The sequence below is a fragment of the Anomalospiza imberbis genome, chromosome 4 (genome assembly GCF_031753505.1).
Source record: "Anomalospiza imberbis isolate Cuckoo-Finch-1a 21T00152 chromosome 4, ASM3175350v1, whole genome shotgun sequence".
Classification (NCBI taxonomy): domain Eukaryota; kingdom Metazoa; phylum Chordata; class Aves; order Passeriformes; family Viduidae; genus Anomalospiza; species Anomalospiza imberbis.
This window is the reverse complement of record NC_089684.1, coordinates 45,740,006-45,760,896: the sequence shown is the minus strand read 5'-3', so window position 1 is coordinate 45,760,896 and position 20,891 is coordinate 45,740,006. Positions and strand designations below refer to the sequence as shown.

General features: G+C 41.6%; 3 long non-coding RNA genes across 4 annotated transcripts; 2 read left to right on the top strand and 1 right to left on the bottom strand.

Annotated features, from left to right (window-relative positions):
- Positions 1–395: 395 nt before the first annotated feature.
- LOC137472858 (uncharacterized) lies at positions 396–14,748 on the top strand. 2 transcript variants are annotated; one of them, XR_010998443.1, is made up of 5 exons: positions 396–527; positions 760–2,249; positions 3,823–3,948; positions 12,149–12,263; positions 14,426–14,748. It is a non-coding gene; the product is annotated as an uncharacterized lncRNA (long non-coding RNA). The 2 variants fall into 2 exon arrangements; XR_010998444.1 differs by lacking the exons at positions 396–527; positions 14,426–14,748 and adding an exon at positions 13,882–13,992 and having other exon boundaries at positions 1,953–2,249.
- Positions 436–13,171, bottom strand: LOC137472859 (uncharacterized). The gene is made up of 3 exons (XR_010998445.1): positions 13,067–13,171; positions 12,090–12,199; positions 436–570 (listed from the first exon to the last, which is right to left on the bottom strand). It is a non-coding gene; the product is annotated as an uncharacterized lncRNA (long non-coding RNA).
- Positions 14,749–17,088: 2,340 nt separating the features above from the next.
- LOC137472856 (uncharacterized) lies at positions 17,089–19,861 on the top strand. The gene is made up of 2 exons (XR_010998442.1): positions 17,089–17,798; positions 19,051–19,861. It is a non-coding gene; the product is annotated as an uncharacterized lncRNA (long non-coding RNA).
- The last annotated feature ends 1,030 nt before the right edge of the window (positions 19,862–20,891 follow it).

Here is a 20,891-nt window from a genome sequence, read left to right as displayed (position 1 = left end):
TGCTTTTATTGCTTTGGTTTCTCCATTTCAGCAGCTGGTACAGTGGTTAGAGTCCTTTTACATTAAAAAGGAAGGAGAAAGAGAAGAGAAGAGCAGGATATCTGGGGGAAAAATAATAAAAGAGAAAACAAAATTGTAGCTTTTGGGACAGTAATTATTCTTTCCAAGCACAGTAATTCAAATAGGTCATTAGTGGGTCAAATAAAGATGACTGTAAAGAAGTCCAGCAGATACAATGTGTGCCTGTTCTGTAATTGTACGCTCTAATCTCACTGCCTGTCCCGGGGAAGTGCCCCAAATGCCGTGGTTATTGCGAGTGACAGCTGTCCTTTGGTGCTGGTTGCCCGGAATGGCTGCAGGCGATCAGATGACCAAGCCTGCTGGCCTGCTATTCCTAGCTCCTCCTTGTTCCTTCCTGCCTTTTCCTTCAGCTCAGAGGTTTCCTTTCCGACCAGCAGAGCCCTATGTCATATAAGGAACACCAGTTATCTTTATCTACCCTGTCTGCCTCCAGTAGAGGGAAAATGGTAATGCTTCATGTTTCTTTCATCGCCCATCATAAATCTGTCACTTTGAAAAATAAAAAGACAGAGTTAAATTAATTACTCTCATATTGATTCCACTTGGCCAGATTCATTAGGCAATCCTATCCCTCCATAAGCCCCCAAATGCCGCTCTGGGTAAAACCTGGCAGAGAAATGCGTCAGACTCATTTATATTTCATTGTTTTAAGTGGCTTCCTCTGTAAATATTTCACAGATGATGTATATATTGAGGTGAATAGCGAAGCAGAAAACTTAAAAAAACCTTGACTGCAAACTTGCAGGGTTCCTGTTAGAGTAACCTTTCTTAATCAGAAAAGAACTAATAGCTCTCTCCTAGCACAAGCTGATTAGATTTTTACAAATGGCGAGTAGTTACCTAAATACCAACACTTCTACAAATACTTGCCATTAACAAACTGCATTAGTTAGTAAATGGTTGCACACAAGACTGTGCTAGGGGCTTACCTGCACACGAGTCTTATTATTCACATAAACATCTATTATTTGAAGCAAAATTGAACTCCTATGCCAGGATGTAGAACAGGAGAGGTGCCCATTCATTTCTTCTATACTTCTAATACTTGACAGCAAAAGCATTTACTTACTATTTATTTATTATTATTACTGTTCCTTTACACTTCAGCTGGTTCAGAGAGACCATTATTGTGCTCCAAATGTGTAAATTATAGAGAGAATGGAGATGGCTTAGTGTAAGTGAAGCCATAGTAGCTCACAGAGTAGTGACCCAGGAAGAATCTTGTGTTGTAATTGATAGCAAAACTAAACATTAGACTTGTAATCATGCAGGGGCCATCAAAATTAATTGTATTTGAGCGCAAACTGTTGAAAAGCTTAATCTCTTCAGGGGAGGATTTGTGGAAGTGCAGTATCCCTCAGGGAACCATGCAGATCTGCATTGCAATGGCCTTTTTCTTGAAGTTTCCTCAGGGATCACAGAGAATTTATAGGGAGGCTCTATTTTTTTGTAGTCACACTGCCTTTACCAGCTGCACAAATTCTTCCTTGAATGACTACATTCCACAAAAGCTATTACAGAGAATGTTGGGATTCTTATTTTCATTGCCTTTAGTTGTTTTGCAAAGACAACTTCTCTCTTAAGAAGTACGCAGAGCATGCAGGTTCCAGCGGGGAGAAGAGCCTGCATGTTTATCCATTCCACTGAGGGTATTTGGAAAATACTGTTACATCTGCATGCATATTGTATGCAACTGAACAGGAACAGTGTTTGTGATTGCAAAAGAAATACTAAAAAGAGCCTTGATTTGTTGCGCCTGTGTTGTGTGGGACTGGATACCCAAGGCCACATAGACCAGAGATTTAATTCCTGCTCTTATCTCTTCTCGTGATGCTGCCTAGGAATTCATTACCTTTATCAATACAGAAAAATAAGCTCTTTTCTTTTAAAGCAACAGCACAGTAAAAGAAAGTAAATCGTGACCTCATTTGTTGGTAGGAGTGGTGAGATGAACTGCAGCTCTGACCTATTTCTCCAGAGTTACAATTATCTGCAGTAATGGTACCATTTTGCTTCTTAAATCCTGGATTATTGTAATTTGAGATATAGAGAAGCTACTCTCTCTCTGCTTACAGACCTTGGTCCTTCAGGGGCAAGCCAGCCTGAGGGAGGAATGAATACACATGAGGGAGCAAAGACAAGGCAGGGGATCAAGCCAGAAGGAATTGGTAATTTTAATTTTAATATTTTATATATATAATTTAAGAAGTTGTCTATGTAATAAATATAATTTTCTTTATTTCCATGTACATATAATATATATGTTTATTTTACTATTTTTATACATATATACATGAAAAAATGTACTTCCCTATCCATATGTGTCTCCACATGGAATGATCTAAACCAGAGTCACGTGGTGAGGGATCTGGGTTTTGCTCACTTGTCTGGAAAACTCCACTTTGCTGAGACATGATCGGCCTCCCTGTGCACCATGGGAGTGATAAATATAAAAGACTTGAAGAAATCAAGTTCTTAGATATTCAGAACCAAACCCCTTGGTAATAGAAGTTGACACAGCTGCCTTTAAATCAATTTAATACTTGCTTAAATCAATGGAAGGAAAGTGAATTTCACTGTGTGAGGATCTGGTATTTATAATCTGATTTCATTTTTTATTTATTATCAGTGTATACAACCTTAAGAACAAACTTTTTCCCCCGAGTTTTATATTTATCTGTATCATCAAAATGAACAGAAAATATGTTCATATGTTTTCCTCAAGTCAGATTTCCATGGTAAATTTTCAGCCCTCAGAATATACCATAGATTCAGTGGGTTCTTGGCCATGGCTGTGTTTGGTCAAAGCTGGACTCAATGGTCTTGAAGGTCTTTTCCAGCCCTAGTCATTCCACAATTCCATGGGTTTTGTTGTTTCACCACTCAGGGTGCTGTGAGCAGCATTTGCAGCAGCATTGTGTTGGTAACAAATGCAGAAATCGTGAGTCAGGTTCTCACCCAGCACAGGACCAGCTCTAAAACCTGAGTTTTCAGCAAAAAAGCCCCAACAAACCAAACCAACCAAACCAACTCGTGTCTCTTTCTTTACCCACTGCTTTCTGCCACATCTTCACTTTGCTCCAGCCCATAAACACTGACAAAACACATAACACCAGGACTCTTCCACAGTTATGTGTCAAATGCTAGAAACTGAATTCCCCATTGTCACCAAGAGCAGTGCACAGACCATTGAGGCGATGGATTTCACAGCAATTTCACTTACTTTATTCAATCTTGCTGGTTTTGCCTGCCTTCAGTCAAACAGGAAATCATTCCCTTTTTGGTCATAGATCTCCTCTGTAGAAGGTGATCACATCAAATGGCTGTTCAGGGCTGGCTTTTCCTCCAGAGCCTTTCATTTGTGTCAGGGAGATGCCACAAGCACCACCCGTGGAATATGTGGATTTTGAAGAGCTCTGCCATGCCTGCAGGAGGCTGAGGTCAAGCAAGGATGAGTAAACTATAGCTGCAACTGCTCTTTTTAAGGGGCCTCGTTTGTGTTTGGCTTCCTGTGCAAAGTCAGAAAGTTCTCCTGATGGGGAATGGTGCTGGCTGAGGTTTTGAGGAAGACATTCATGGCTGACACGTCGGCTCAGCCTCTGCTGGTCTTGGACGGGGATGCAGGGAGAGCACAAGGGTTTGGTGGAAAACACGAGACATTTGGGCTGAGGCAGCTGACAAAGCTGAGGCAGCTGCTGTTGTTTAAATTACTGTAACAAATCTTAAATCTTTCCCATCCAGGTAGCAAAGAAGGGTTTGACATTGACACTGATGGGAAGGAGATACTGGTGTGGTTTGCCCAAAAATGAGACAGAACATTTTCTTTCCTCCTGAGGATAATATGCATTGGAAACAGGCAAAAGGTGGGTGCCTCAAAGTCACAAGAGAGGTTTGCTGTAAAAATGAGAACACACACTAAAATCTCCAGCACTAACTCTAAGAGTAAATCAAACATTTTCCTCATTCCCTAAACACAACAACTCAGCAAATGCATTGGAAAAGGCAGATGAGTAATCATGCCAGTCTGGCTTCACAGCTGTCCAGGGAATTTCAGGTACTCTTGGAATCTTGTGGCGCCTAACATCATGTGCATTTCCTAGATAGGACTTTCTTTAGAATTTCCTTCTTCTTTTTGTCTACATACAATTTTTTGTGATAGAAATGTATGTACATTAAGACACCTTCCACTGTATGATCGGGTTGTTATGGGTATTATCATAATTAATTACTTTAATTCTCCTTAAATTATATAGCTAGTTTCAAGGTCAAGAAAATTAATAAATGGCCAATAACTAACAATTACCCAGTATATATTGAAATAAAATTCCTAAGAATATCAAAAGAGATCTTGTTAAAGACTGAAAATTGTGAAGTTGGTTATAAAGATTTCACAATGGATAAGAATCACCAGCCATGCAATAATCTAAAACATACAGACAAAAACATGTGTCCTTTAGTATAGCTGTAATATAAGTACTAGTTACCTTTTATATGATTCAATGTTTAATATTTAAGTTTCTAGACTTTACATCAAATCCTGGATTATGAAGAGTATCCCATAGGCATTTTCAGCTGCTTCTCTCCACTTCGCTACAATTGTAATAACAGTAATTTGTTGCTAAGAAAAACATAAATACATTTGTGTATTTATGTACACATAAATGTATACATTTATGTGTACATATATACACATAATGTAGCTTGTTTGGGTTTTTTATTGTTAGTAAAACTTAGAGATTTGCTGTGACATTGCTACATCTTATAAAACAAAACCAGGTGAACTTTATAGAGTAGTAAATAGTTGATCAATTTTGAGTCAGATTTGACAGTAAGACATTTTGGCCAAGATAGGAAAAGGTTTTAAATGCTGCTTAAAACCAAATATGTTCAGAATCTGTGTCCAGCTGTGCTCTCTCCTCCCTTTTTCCATGCTACCTCAAATGTTAGTCTAGGAAGAACTGGAAATAAAATTTCTCTTCACCATCTGTTATCTGACATTTGGAAGAAGTCCTTATTTGGCTAGTAATGAGAGAATTAGGAAAAGTTGGGCTATAAATCATTATCCTCAAATTTACAAATCTGGTGTATTTTTAAAGGCAAAACAGATAATGCCCTATGTGGAAAGGGCCACATTCCCCAAGAAACAGAGGCTCATCCAAGCATTCAAATACCAAACAGATGGAGGAACCTTTCAAGGGAATATACATAGGGGAAACAAATGCTGAGGAGTACAAGGTAAGAGGAGCTCAACAGGGCCACAGAAAGTGTTAATGACCCAGGGATTGTGTTAATGACCCAGGGATTATCTGCTCCAAAACTAAGTGGAAGACAAAACTAGGAAGAAAAGGGTTCTCATAACACAAACACCCAATGAGGAAATAGCATCCAGCAACATGGGATTATCCCTCAAAAGATGAAATTGGAAAGGATTTCCCGTCCTAATTACACCAACTTTATAAGGATCAAGTTTAGACAAAATATCCCAAAGCTGACTTGACAACTTCACAGAGGAAGGAGAAAATCAAAAACAGACCCAGATGTTGCATGTTATGGGCGACTTCATGTGAATGAGTCATGCACATTATGTAAGCAAGGGACGGGGAAGGACTGCGGGAAGGTCACCCAGGAGCTCCCTGTTGTGCTGGGCACTGGGAAAACACGGAGCACGAGAAGAGCTCAAGCTCTGAGTCAACGCTGGAGAAATGCAGAATGCTGGCCTCAAGGGGGTGTGCCTGGGAAGGGGTTTTGCCATGCAGTGGGAGGGCAGTGAGAAAGGAAGAGAAGTCTAGGACCACCGCAGAGCTCTGATGAGGAAGGGCTGTGGGAATGGCAAAGGAAGGCAGAAGAGAATAGCTAGTCAGTCAGGGCTGGGGACAGTGTGCATAGGTTTCCCCTGGGGATGTGTGATGATGAGGAAGGAAAGTGCTGGCTGGGTCCTACCTGGTGGGAATCTTGTATTAATCCAGTGCTGGTTTTAGGGGTTTGTGGTGCTGTGGTACGTCACAAGGTGATGGATAGGCAGATGAAGAGATACGTACTCTTTTTTGGGGCAGAAATAGAGGAGGTAGATCTCGCAGACTGCAGCAGGTTGTTCTTTCAACAAACAGGAACAGCCTTTGGGTAAGAAAGCTGTGAATAATTTCTGTGTCTGTTTCTGCGTACTGTGTCAGTTGCTCACAGGAGATGATTAACATGCCTCAACACTGTCACATCTGAAGGTTCTGCTGGGAAGGTCCCCTCCAAATCCCCACTTCCCACACACCTAAGGCACTGGAATTTCTGTGTGTGCAGGAGTGCAGCAGGCACCCTGGCCATAAGAGGTGACTGTGTCTATCTGTTACTCTACATGAGATACACTCTGTACCCCATGGGAGTAAAAATGGAAGGTGATTCTTCTCCAGATGTCCAAAGGGAACATTCTGCCTCAGCCGTGGCTCTCCTCTTTCCATCCTTCCTATGGATTTTATTTGCTTGCCCACTGGAAAAAAAGGAATAGGTAAGAAAAGCTTAATTGAAGCAAGGTTAATACAGTTCCACTGAGGATAAGGGGAAGATTTATTCTCTCCCTCCCTTCTACACATGTCTTGCTGTGGACTCTGCCTTGCCTAACTTATGTACCTTCATTCATTTACTTCCTGCTGGTCACCTGGGAGAAGCCTTTCTCCTGGAATTTATTGCCTTGGCTGCCTTGTTTCTGTCCACGCTCATAGTAAGATGTAGTGAATGCTCAAGTACTTGTCTTATTCTCAGATGTGAATGAAAGGGATTTATCTATGCTGAAAAATATGTACTTTTGGCTTGGTGCAGCCAGGAGTTACCGTAAAGAAAACGTTGAAACTAGAGCCTCTGAGCTGGCAAGAAATGTAAAGCTTTGAAAGAGTGGGACCCGGAGGAGCTGCTGAAATAAAGCATCAGGTTCTGTAGCAATGGGCAGCCTTGGGATCCCACTCCATGATTTTCTTTCTCTGAACCCGCTCTCACCTTGGGCTGACAGTGTTAGCAAGTGATGGAGGAAGGAAATGGTTATATTAAATACCTGTTTGATGCAAGGCTGTGAGAGGAGATGAGGAGAACGTGGGAGCACAATTTAATTTATGTGTAATTGACTCGGCCAAGGGGAAGGACGATGGGCCAAGCCCTGCGTGCTGTGTGTTCTTGCTAAACTTCTCCTTGAGACTGGCAGACGAGAAAGTCCTTTACCGCTCTTTCTGGGAAGAACACATTTGAAGGTCACCCTGTGGCATCGCTGTAACATTTTACCCAGAAAAGAAGCATCTTTACCCAATTGTCAGACTCTCAAGCCTATCATTGGCATTAATAAGCTCAAAATAGGCCCTGGGCCTTTTTCCCCAACAGCTACATTTACTGAAATTGTCTATACTTTTCTATATTCAAAATGTCATTTTCATTTTTTCTTTTCAGTAGGGGAAGGCAGCTCTCCTTTTCTTCTTCATGTACAACCTGCCCTTAACATTTTACAGCTTCTTGCTAAACACAAAACTCCTGAAACATAGTGCTTTTAGGGTGGTGTGAGTGATGATGCTCCTGGTCCCATTTTCCAAACTGCTCCAAAGCTGCCATGGACAGCATGGGAACCAAAGATACATTTGAAAAGCTCTCAGTGTTTCAGCTCTGCTTGTCAAATGAATCTTTCCATGCCTTTTGCTTCCTGTTCTTTAAAGTGCAAGTTTTCACCTATAGTCACTGCTATCACCTTTTCCTTCTTCTCTTAGCCCATGCCTAGGAATGAAGGGAATGCTGCTGAACACAGCAAGGAAATGAAAACAGCAATATTTATCTTGCTGCACTGTGGCTTTCATTTCCTTTGAAGCCAGGCTGCTTTGTAACCTGCAGTTCTCATTTTTTTAGCCCAAGCTTGTGGTTTTGGGGGCATCTACTCAAAGTGTTTTTATTAAGTTCTCAGTTGTCACTTCCTTCAGTTTAATTTTATTTTCTCTCACACCTCATGTTCTTTAAAATTGGTTTTGGCTTGTGGAACTGTCTCTTAAACACCAACTAAAGTATACTGTTATTTAGTGCTGGAAATGGCTTCTTGTGTTTGGAGACTCTTCTGTAACTTGTAGAAATCCTGAGGCTGTTTCAGCACAGAGGCCTGAGGCTGCCATCAAACTACGGGTAGTTACTTGTTCCTCCACTTAGTGCTCAAGGATGTTCTCACTGAAGAAACTGGGGGTCAGATCCTCTTTGTGCTTCAGTTTGTAGGGCTTTGTTCGAGACAGTGAGTGTCCAGTTTGTTGTCATCATGATTAATCACAGTTTTTATACTTACTGATATTACTTCCCTTTTACCCATTTGCTTCTGGCTCCAAGCAGTGATTTAACATTTAATTTATAAAGAACAAAACCAATCAAACCAACCCCCAAACACCACCAGATGCAAGTGCTGGTAGCTCAGATGGATACAGGCTAACCAATATAAAATTCCAGCATTTTTATTTATCCGCTTCAATAGACCTAAATTACATCTTTGCTTTTGTTAAGCAGCTCCTTGGTGTTTCTCTTGCCATCTTGACTCCTGCTAAGTTATTTTTGCCTTCTCTTTCCTGTTTTTACTTTTCCATTCTGTGTCAGTTCATGGGTCTCCTTACCAGTGTACCCTTGGCTCACCACAGCATGAGAACTATCCAAGATGCCTTAAAACTTTTTACACAGCCAGTGGGGCACTTATGGATTTCCTCTTTTCCTGTAGGACAGGGAGGATTTCTATTAGGATCCTGAAGCCAAGCCAGGGAAGCAAACTGGGCTTGTGCATCTCTTCACTGCCTTCAGAACTCCCATTAGTCAGTTGATATGTGCAGTGAACTAATTTTCTACCATTTATTTGTTTCCTTGTATGAGCACACTGATCACATTTAATACCTTTTTGGGGAAGGGAAATGAGATGGTGATTTTGGAGTTATTTCTGAACGATGATGTTCATTTTAAATAAGAAAACTGCTGCTGCAAGGAACTAACAATTGTTTTCACTTCAGGAATAGTCAGTAGTATTTGAAAATTATTTCCACAGATCCATCTCCAAATGAAGAAGTGGCATTTCTCCTCTCAATCTGATATCAATGCAGAGAATTTATCTTAATCTTCCCTGAACCATCCAATCTCCCAGACTAAAAGTTGCAATCAGGCAGTGGGCAGGTCACAGATAGCAGCCCTGGGGGGTTGTGGTGACTGCAAGTGAGCAATTTCACAGCAATTTTGCTGCAAGACAGGTCGCCGAGAGACATTTTAACCTCAGCAATTATTTTTCACAATGCCAGTGACATCATGAAAGGAGCCAGAAACGAATTCCTTTGGACAATTATAAGCAGAGATTGCTCTTGACCCTGATATTTATGGGGTGCCAGCCGTCAGGAGAGGTTATATGGGTCTCCAGAGCAGCCCTGCCTAAACTTTGGAGAAGTTCCGAAATAGCAGTAATTCATGATTTCATTGTGCTTGGCTAATTGTTTTTCCTGAAAGAAAAGCTCATGGTTTTCTTTACAAAGGAAACATGGCAGGTTCCTTTGTAACAAGAAGATAGCAAAGGTTGTAAATCCCTGGACAGCTATTACTGCACAGTCAGATGTGGTAACTCATGTCTATCTCCCCTAGAAACACAGTAATGCGCTGCTAAAGTCAGGGAAGAAATGGGATTTGGGGCCTTTATGAGCTGCACAGAGAATCCTTAGACTGTTTTTAAGAAATGATTTGTTAGGAAATAGAGCAGTGTGATATTGATCAGTATGATACATATCACTGTGTGTATGTGCAATATGTATAAGGTAGAGTGGTCTGCAACTTGGCCTTTGCAAAATTTACTATGTAGAATGCTTTCTTTTAAATACAATAGGGACAGAAACACAACTGTTTCCCACAGAAACAAATAATTTCTATCACTATATACAAATGAGCACAGGTAAGAGCAAAAATGTTGATGAATCAAAAATCTTGTGTACTCTACACAACCAATGTTCCAACCCAAACTTTCTCTTCTCTCATGGACAGGGAGGGAGTCTCCTCTTTTGCATAAAATCCCAGTTAAATCTTGGCTGTCTCTAGTTGGGTGTCTGAGCATCTAGTTTCCTTATCACTTGGAAACAACTATTTAGAGATGGGCTTGACTTTGTCTTACTCAGATGATGGTTAAATGGGGCTTGTGGTGCCAGAATTTATCACAGTAGATATAGTATCTTTTTTTCTATTTTAAGCAGGCATAGAGAAGGGCTGATGAGATGTCCCCCAAATAATAATTATAATCTGATTTAGACATGTAATTTTAAGTAATGCATAGAATTTGGCTTTACCATATTTAAAAAAGAGAAAATCCAGTTTAAAAAGCTGCCAGGGGGATGGAACAGCCTGATCTGAACAGCTCTGAACAGCCATTCAAGGATGACAGGGAAAAGAAAAACCCGTCTTCTGATCAGAGCCCGAAACCAACGACTGAGAGAGGATGCAGCTGCACTCTGAACACAGAAATGGTATTAACAGCATTTGGGGACAAGCTTAATGGAAATTAAAGAATAACAGTGGAGCTGAACAAATGGCTCCAAGCTGAAAATGGCTATGTGTGGGCTGGCTACGAAGCAAAGTTTTCTAACTGATAATGTTGTATTGGCTTGGAGTAAAATTTGAATCTGATTAGCAGAGGAAGGCGAGAGGGGAACCTGCCCATATTATAGATGGCTGATATTGCCCAGAAACATCCTTCTGGTCCTACATGTTCAATTCCTGTATGCCTACAACAAAGACAAGGCCTATAGGCAAGCTGACCTGCAAAGGAACCAAGTAAAAAAATGGGAAAGAAAACCAAGTAGCTCATAAATTCCTTGCTGAGATTTTCTGTTGCCTCAAATGTTGTCACATTGCAGTTTCATAGATTCAACCCTTTCTGTTCCTATCAATCTGTTTAAAAAGAAGTGAACTTGCAAATGCTCAGTTAGGCACGTGTATTTGTAAATTAATTAAAGATGGGACAGCGAGCAAAGACATTTTCTCTGATCCAGGATCTCCTGTGGGAGCCCTTTCATTGCCTGTTGCTATTTTCCTGAACAACCTCTCCAGTGTTCACGATACCCAGGTAGTTGCCAAGCTCTCGGGTAACCTGTCCAGAAGGCCTGGGCTGGAAAGCCAGCAATTAATGCCAGGCAGGCCTGAGCCCAGGCTTCCCTAAAGCAGCAGTTTCTTGGGGTGAACTCATTAGCTGCTGGCAGCACAGAAACGCTGCCAGGGCTGTCAGAGGCAGAGGTTCAATAGGTGCCTGTGCCTGTTTCCCTGCAAACAGCAGCCCAGCACTCTGCGTGCAGGCACCTCCGAGCTGGGCCAGCACCTCAGGCACGCTGAAAGCACCTCAAGAAGAGCAGCTGCTCATGTCCCAGCATTCATTTCCTGAGCAGCTCACCTCCTGTTCCATCATTATGCAAATGGGGAGGTACTTCTACCTTGAATCTCCCCAGTTCCTTGTTATTCCATTCACTTAGCTTAGTGTAACCTAAATTTTCAACTTGAGAAAGATTTCAACTGACAGGCATTATTTATAATGCTCATAACTTCAACTGTGGCATTTGCTTATAAATAATTTGTATAAAAGCATATGCTTTCCTTTTACAGAGACATAGGAGATAATTCCATTACCAGTAGTTCAGTTATTAAGCATATTCATCCCCCTTAAAAAAAAAAAAGAGTCTGAAAGGCAGAGCAAATGTGCTCTACTGAGGAAAAGTCTTTGGGACTGATACTCAACCCTGCTTGTTAAGAAAAACACACTATGAGAAAGTGTCTCAACCATGTATCTTTCTCACACCAGAAACTTGTAATGTTTCTAGGGGCTCCCCAAAATGGGCCTAATGGGTAAAACCCCAGTGCATTACTGGTACTTGATGATTTTAATTTTTTTTTTTTTTTTTTTTTTTTTTTTTTTTTTTTGCTTTGAAGACAAATGAGTAAACCTTGACTGCAGGTAGAACAGAGAACTGCGTAGAACCACTTCACTTTAAGCATCTAGAAAACACCTTTTCCTCATATCAGAGGCTTCAAGGTCAAGTAGATGTCTTCTTATTTTTCAGCTGAGATTAGGAAGGTGATGAAAGAAACAATACAAACAGAATTCTATCGCCACAACCTGAAGTAAAGAAGAAATCTTACATCATGGATAAACTCATTTTTCTGCCGATGATGGATGAAGGGTGAGTTTATGCATGAGCTGTTGCTGTTCATATTTCCAGGGATGCTAAATTACAAATGCAGATGAGGGCTGTATTTTAACAGTTGGGAACAGCTTTCTGAACCCTTTGGCAGGGCTGTTGAACTAAACACAAAGCTTCTATCTCTCTGAATCTCTCAGGGCATATTAATCCTTCACTTAGAGGTTTGTCAGATGAAAAGCTGCTTGAATGGTTTGGTATTTTTTTTATTGTGTCTGAATTGTATTGGTGCTGTGTACAGATCACATAAAGCCAGAGTCAGGAGTCCCAGCAAGCTCCTGTGATGCCTCTGGGATGTGCAGGATAGTGTGCTGCCCTGCTGCTGCTGCTGCTGCTGCTGGGAGCTGAGGGAAGCAGCCCAGTGCCAGCAGCTTCACTGAGGAGCACAGCAGTGGGGTCTGGCACACAGCCCACTATGCAGGGAGGCGTTTGTCTGGGGAGGGTGAGCCAGACCTTTCTGTGCACGTGGAGTCACGGACTGCTTGGGGCTGGAGGGACAGCTCAGCCTGTTCCCACTCCTTGCCATGAGCAGGGACACCTTTCATAGACCAGGCTGCTCCGAGCCCCATCCAGCCTGCCCTTGGACACTTCCAGGGATCTAGGGACAGCCACAGCTTCTCTGGGCAGCCTGTGCCAGGGCCCCACTGCCCTCACAGGGAACAGTTTCTCCCCGCTTAGCATTTCCTTCTGCTGGGAGAGACTGGGGCTGGAGGGGCCCGTGATTTGACACAGCCCCGTGTTTCTTATGCTCTTAGGCTCATTGGATCCTACAAATCCTTACTTACCAAGCAATCTTCTCCCATGTAAGTAGCTTTGAGCACTCGGGAAATACAGGAATCTTTATCTGAGCATCAGAGCCACGTTTGCTATGAAACAAAATAGGTCACAGTCATTTTTCTGTCATTTTCACTCAGCAGAGCCACAGCAAAGGTGAACTGTTTTGTGGGGCTGCAGGGGGAAGCTTGCTTTTCTATGCCAAGTCCTTTGCCAGCCATTTTTAAAGCTTATCCTACCCAGTTATTCTACACAGAAAGGACACTCATTTTTTTCAGCTAAGTGGGAGAAGAGCAGCCTAATTTAACGCAATCCCTGCAATGTCTCTTTTGAAGCTCAGACAGGATTCAGAGATGTTCAGCCTGTTCCAGTTCTGAATGTCTTACTGGGTTTTGAAAAACTATTACTCAAATCTTCCTTTGATTTTAACTTAGTTTTTTTTCCCCATTTTTCTATAAAATTTTTCAAAACCAAGGCAATATCTTTGAAAGTGTTTTCAGAAAGAAAACTTGATTGCTGTTTCTACCTAGTTCTGAAATCAAGCACTCAGAAATACAGTGGGCAGGAATTCAGGCCCTGGAGCAGCATTTAGTTCTGGTCTGGAGGAAGGTAGAAAAGTAATTTTGTGTCACAAGTAAGCTTGGTCTCCTATACAAGCCAAAATGTAGCATTCCCTTAATGGCAATACCAGTTTTCCAGCTTGCCATTTGTACACTTGCACATTCTCACACACTGCAGTATTAAAGAACATACTTCCTTTCACTGTGAAAGAACAAAAAGTGCTGGAATCTCAAGTCCAATCATTTCTTCTCTGCTTTCCCACCAGCAACCCAAGACTTTCTTCATGCTAAATCAGCCACAGATGGAAAAGGTGAGACCACCTGGGTTGTGAATAGCACCATCATTGTACATGAGCAGTGTAAGGCTCTTTGTGTATCCGGCAGGTATAAAAATGTGTAACAAGGGACAAAATACATAATGAATTTTACTAAAATGGGTGATTAATATGTGAACATAAAATATTAGTATATTGTCATAATATACTAATAAATAAAAGAAAAATATTTATGATTATACTTACACAGAACACCAGAGATTATGTAGGGACAGAAAAAAAAACTGTTTACTCTTCATGTTTTTGCATTCCAGTTTTACATTTTACATTGCTGATTGAATAGTTTGTGGTAGGAGAGAAAAGTGGATGGATAGGAGGAAGAAATGAAATGACAAACCGAAGGATGGGGATTTACATGGTTGGGTGTGATTCAACAAGCCCACTAAAGAATGTGCCTGTTCTTTTTCTACTTTAGCTAACCCATGTAGGTGACTCTGGAAATCTCTCTCCTCTTGTTTTTTTTTTTTTTACCCAGGGAGGACATACAACTGTAGGACAAGTACAGAGGGCTGAAGGACAACTATGTCAACAAGGAAGCAATGCAGGGACAGAAACCTGAATCAATGTTCAGTCAGACCCTTTAATTATGCAGCTCATTTTGTACCAATGTAAGTAAACCCTTGATTCTGAAGCAGCTTGTGCCTAGGGGAAAGGAGTGCAAGAGCCTCTGGTATCCCCATAGACAGCCCCTGATGGGAAGCATGATACAGTGAAGAGAGGTAAAACCTTAACCAGTCTGGAATTCAGGAGCAGTGGAGGCACCCAAGGAGAAGAGAATATGGACCTCAGGAGAAGAAATTATTTTGGAAACATGTGTCGATATATATAAAGAGAGATTTGACCCATGTTTTTATCAGATGAGAGGTCCAATATAAAAGGAAGTCACATGGTAAAGAATGTAAGGTTGTCATCAGGCCATAGAAAATCTCTTCACAAATTCTTTATTTCCTCGTTGGAGTTCAGGAACAGAGGAATGTAAGATCAAACCAGCTCACATGCTGGAACAGTTAAAGTAGCCTATTTTAAAAATAGAAATCAGATCTGATCTCTCTTTGGAAGTAAAAAAAAAGTATTGTGCAGAAAGTTACAAGAAGTTCTGGATCAGATTATGTGGTCAGCAGCTCAAGTGGCTTAAAATGATCAAAACTCCTGTAAAAAAAAGTCTTTCAAAAGACCGTTCAGGTTGCTCTGGGTATTTGTGTTTGAGTGGTCATGGCACGACCAACACCCAACCCAGAGCAGCAGAGCAGCTGAAATGGAGGACCAGGGCAGCCAACCATGGGGTGAAACATCACTGTCACTGGAGAATTAATTACAGCGTGTCAGTCAATGAAAGGTAACACCAAATTACAGGCACTGTGCCAAAGAAAAAGACTCCAAGGGGTTCCTGGCTTTGAGCCCACCTTGGTGGGAGCTGTGTCGCTGTCTGGGATGCACACAGGATATCCACACAGGCTTGAAGGGATGGTTCTTGGGGCTGAACATTTCCTGGGAGTCAGGAAGAGCAGAGAGCAGTGGAAGAGGCAGCAGTGTGGCAGCTAATAAACAGCACGTTACTCTGCATCTCATAAATTTCCATCAAGTTCATTTATTCTCCTCTGAGAATGAATAACTAATGAGAAGCCTCCTCTTGCCAGTTATTGTAGCACTACACAGAGCGGGTTGGATGTGGAGCTGCTATTAATAGCACTGAACGAGCTGCTAATTGTGCAGTTATGTAATGGCCTTGTTATGAAACCTAGTTTGGGTTTGACACCTTCTGTTTGCTAAAATCAACAGTAAAACCCCCAAACAAATCCAGGGTTAGCAGTGCGTGACATGAAATAAAGGCTGAATAATTACCAATGTTTCAAAACACAATAGAATTAAAAAGGGGGGGAAAAAATCAATTTGTTTCTCTGAATTCCAGCAGAAGTGAGCTGGAAGCGAATCATTCCACAGATCTGCTATTCAAAGGGATACTTCAAAGTAACTTTCTCTAATACCTGCCCTGCAAATACTGACAAAAATCCTCCAAGTGACCTGTTTCTGCAACTTGTGAAGTCTCAGAAACTATTTCTTTAATTTAAAAAAGTTGTGCTTTGAGTGAGCACAGATAGAACATATTTTAAGGAGAAAGAAAGGCCAGAAAATATCTGTGTGACACAGTGGTACAAATCATGCACTAGGATGAGGCACGAATCTCTACTCTTTTAAATGACAGTAGATAAACCTATACAGTTTGACATTTTTAAAGTAACTTATTAAAAAAAGGGAGAGAAACAGGTGGGGATGACATTTTGTTCACTGCTGTAAAGGAGAGAAGATTGCAGTGCATTAGGAGGGAAGCTTTTATCCAGGGTGGCCCTTCAGAGTGTCTCTGTTTCTAGTCACTCTGAAGGCTGGCCATTGCTGATGCAATTTACAGCCCTGGGAGCTGCTTCTCCTGGTGAAAGCCAGCTACTGTCCCCTGCTTGTGAGGTGCTTCTCCTCTGGATACACCAAACACAGCAGCATTCAGAGCGTGCAAGAAGGATCCCTACAGAGGTTTGTAGTTGTATGCGTGTCATAATATACATAGAAATGAAAATTCCTGTGAAGTGAAAATCAACACTGTGCCAGCGGTTGTTGTTTGATCAGTGTTATCCATGATCTTTAGGTGCTGGGGGAGATCAAGGCTGTCACTCCAGAAGGAGCCCACAAACATGCAAAGAACACTTCATCTGTCTGTTTACAAACATACATCCTCGCCTTTGTGCAGAGAAGCACGTGGAATTTGCCTCCAGCTGAGTTACCTTACATTTCAGGAAATTGGGCACAGATACTACACTCAGCTCTGCAGAGTTATTTTCCACTGCTTGCCACTTTACATTGTCTAGGTGATGATAAACCCCCTGATTTATCCAGCCTGGTGGATTAGGAAGGTTTTATTCCAGTAGTTCCTCCATTACTGAAGTGCCCAGAGGAGGCAGCCAAAGGGCTCACAGAGGCTGGATGCACAATGTCCCAGCACCACAGTAATTGCAGCCAGCATGCCTAAAAAGCTGTGATAATTTAGGGTTCAGCAAGTGTTAAGGAAAAAGACTGGAAATCAGGTGGTCCAGATGGCTCCCACATGTATCCAGTTAATTATCAAGATCTCTTATCCATTTTATGTATGTGTGTATATAAATATCAATGTGCGGAAATACATATAGACACTATTTACTTCATTAGGATATTTTGGAATTACCATGTGGCAAATAATAGAAGGATCTTCTCCTAAAATAACATCAGCAAGCTTCCCTACTCCTACACATGAGTTGAAAGGAGTTTTCTCCTCAGCGCATGTTTTCACTGGTAGTACAGCTTGTTTGTGTTGTTACTGCTCTTCTATAGCCTCACGTGTGGGAGCAGGAGGAGGCACTGAGCAGCTCCCCAGAGTGGTAACAGTTCCATATTTCTGTTGTGGTGGTGCTGAAGGGATCCCATAGAATACAAACTTGGTCACCCATCTCGCTGGAGGACAGAGTTCAAAATTAATCCACAGTCCTATGATTGCTTAATTCTCAGTTATTCTGAATTTATACTGGTATAAATGTGTGCCTTTGCAATACTTCAAATCTTCTAAAACACTTTAAACCTCGTATAAATCTTTAACTGTTGTTTACATTTTAAAACCCTTAAAATATTTTAAAATGTCTTTTAAATTAAATTTCAGTATGGGAATAATATTTTCCTGTGTCTGATAATTTTTTTTTCCTCTGTGATAGTGTTTTTTGCATCTTTTGCATTGCCTACCTGCAGTGATGGTGCATCTACTGCAATTCCCTGTGTATCCTGCTGATCCTTGTTTTTCCCAAGATAAGGCAACCCAAGCCTTCTTGTTGGTGAGTGCACGTAACTAAGGTGTGTCTGTTGTCTACTAATATATGTTACCATTTCCTGATGGATTGATATTTCGTGTCCCAACCACACTTTAATTGATCTCTAGCAAATGGTTCTCTAATGGAGAAACAGAAAAGCTCCTTCTCTACAGGGATATTATCCAGGACATACCCTATTTTTGTTTCTTCTGATTCTACGAGGTGTTTTTTTTTCTTTTTAATAAATGGAAAGACCTCCCCATAATTCAGAATCAAAAAAAGTTCTAGATGGAAATCAGGATGCAAAAGGAGCTTCTGTCAGCTGGAGGAGATGCTGTTTATTTCACTCAGCTGACCCAAATATAAGCCAGAAGCAAACACTTTGCACTTTCCAGTGTGTCTGGGGAGGATGTAGGCAGAGAACTGATGGGATCCTCTTGAATTTGCTTGATAAACTGAGAATGGTAGAGTTCATTACAGCGGCCCTTGGCACCATGAAAGCAGGGGGAACAAGAGATAGGACAACAAGAAACGGCTTCAAGTTGCACCAAAGGAGGTTTAAGTTGAATATTAGGAAAAATTTTTCATGGAAAAGATTGTCCATCCCTGGCACAGGTTACCCAGGGAAGTGTTGGAGTCACTATCCCTGTAGAAATTTAAAAGACAAGTAGGTATGGTGATTAGGGACATGGTTTCGAAGTTGTGCACATCCTTCTTCTCATGTCTGTTTTATTCTTGGCATGAGCACTCCCTGCTGTCTGGGTCATGAAACCAGCTGCTGCATTTCTCTTCTACTTAGGTTTAAAATCTCCACAATCTAACAACTGTGTTTTTCTTAAAACTCAGCTTCTTTCCAGTCAACAGTGTCTCATATGCACTGGGTTCTTTAAGATCTTCCCCTTTTCTGACCAAATCTTTTGTCTTCAGTTCAGTCTGTCCAAACTTTTGTCATTAAAATAATTCCCTTTTCTCACCCCCCTGACCATGTTCCCCCTACTTCTAAAATCTCAGCACTGACTTATTTTCCCCATAAGATTCCAGCCTGACTCTTTAACAGTTCTGGTTAACTCTGTTACTGCTCCTTCCCCTTTTCATCATGGAAAGCCTTTTCATCATGGAAAGCCTTTTCATCTCCCGTGCTGGGAATGCCTGTGGATGGGAAGCAGGAGGTGTTGTTATTAATTTCCTTCTTCAGCTTCCTTCATTGAAAGGATGCTCCAAATCTAAAACGTGTGGTAGAGCAAATTACTTAGAGTCACCTCTCCCATTTTTTTAGGAAATGGCTGGAAATGTTTACAAAGCACTCACCAAAAGCATTCAGAAGGAAGACTCGGCACAATTTCCGTGCTGGCATGCCAGTGTGGGCTCCTGTGTTTCCTGCTTCCCTTACAGACCTGGCAGCCTCTGTGGACTTTGTGAGCCAAGATCACACTTAGTTCCTCACCTTGATGATACTGAGGCTGTCACAGGCAGCTTTTCCACATGCATATCTTTCTCTTGGGTTTATATGGCAAGGTAATATTGAAATGAGTCCTACCAGGCCAGAGAAATGCACATATTTCCCAGAGTTATCACCACTGAACCAGAAGTAACAGACCCCTGGGAGCTCTGGAAGGGGAACCATTCATCCTTTCTGAGTCAGCCAGTCACACAGGGTTCAAGACTGGTGCTCAGACTTCCAGAAATCATAGAATCATGGAATCACAGAATAGTTTGGGTTGGAAGGGATCTCAAAACTCATCTCATTCCAAACTCCTGCCACGGGCGGGGACACCTTCCATAGACCAGGTTGCTCCAAGCCCCAGGAAACATATAATTCACAGCTTGAAATACCATTTTTTAAGTAATGTTTGTATTTCAAATCCATGTCATGAAAGCCAGTGGCAATAGGTCTTATTCATGGAGTGTTACTAATTCTAATTGCTTGTAAAAAGAACTGTGTAAACAATGGAATATTTTGTTTGCTAAGAATTCATTAAAAATTACTCAGCTCAAAATAACCAGGACAAGTGCATTAAAAAGAAATCACTCTCTTCAAAAGCATTATTTTAAAGGCGTATTCTTAATTAAGAATACTTCAAATAAAAGAGAGAAGAAGAATGTATTCTTTAAAATTCTGAGATGAAACTTAAATCCTATCAGAGCATTCCTTGTTTCTTTCCAGTGCAAACAAATGAAAACATCTGTTTTGCTCAAGCCTGTGTTTTTGTCCTTGCCCCGCACTGAAAGATAAAAAATAAGGCATTAATTTTTCATTTCTTTCCCCCTATGGTGCTTCCAGAGGCAGGAGTTAAGTGGCCAGCAGTGCCTCCCAGCCTGTCAGGAGTGATGCTTTTTTAGGCCAGAGAGAACCTTTGGTCTCCTGCATAGCAAGAGCGTGACAGAATCACTGAGCTATCAAATCATTTATTCTGCCAACATCTTTCTGGTTCACTGAGGAGGAAATTAATCCCACCTAAGAGTGCTCCAGCAGCAGAGGCAGAGAGAGCACACACACTGCCCTGCTCGGGCAGCAAGGTGCTTGCCAGGAGTGTCAGTCATGGATAAATAATTCCTTTCCTTTGGGGAACCTTCAAGGATCTACTTCTGCGAGCGCTGACACACACGTGGTGGGACAGCGGCAGCGAGAGAGCTTCTCCAGGGGGAGAAACAAACCCTGGGGCAGGTGCAGCAGCTCCACCGTGGATCTCCACAATCCACCAGAGGCCAGGCAAGTCCAGGACTGGCACCAGCTTCTGGAGTCAGCACTGGTCAGGAGCTGGTGGTGAGGGAGCTGCTCCAGCAGCAGGCGTTGGGACAGGCTTTAGGCCACCCTGATCACTTGGAAAGGAGGGAGTGAGTCTCTGGCATGATGTCACCGGTCCTTCTGCCCTCCAGAAGCTTTATTTATCAAAGTCCAGCAGCTCCAGTGAGAAAATAAGAGAGGTGCAACATGTGGTGCAGCAAAGAATTCCACACTGACCTAAATCTGTGCCTCCAGTTCCAGCTGTTGCCATGAATTGCAAACCCATGTATTTTCTGTGTGATTTCTCCCAGTTGATTCTCTTTTTTACCCTGTCCTTACATATTTCCTGGTTTCCATGTACATTTTTGATCTTTTCATTGCTTTACTGCGGT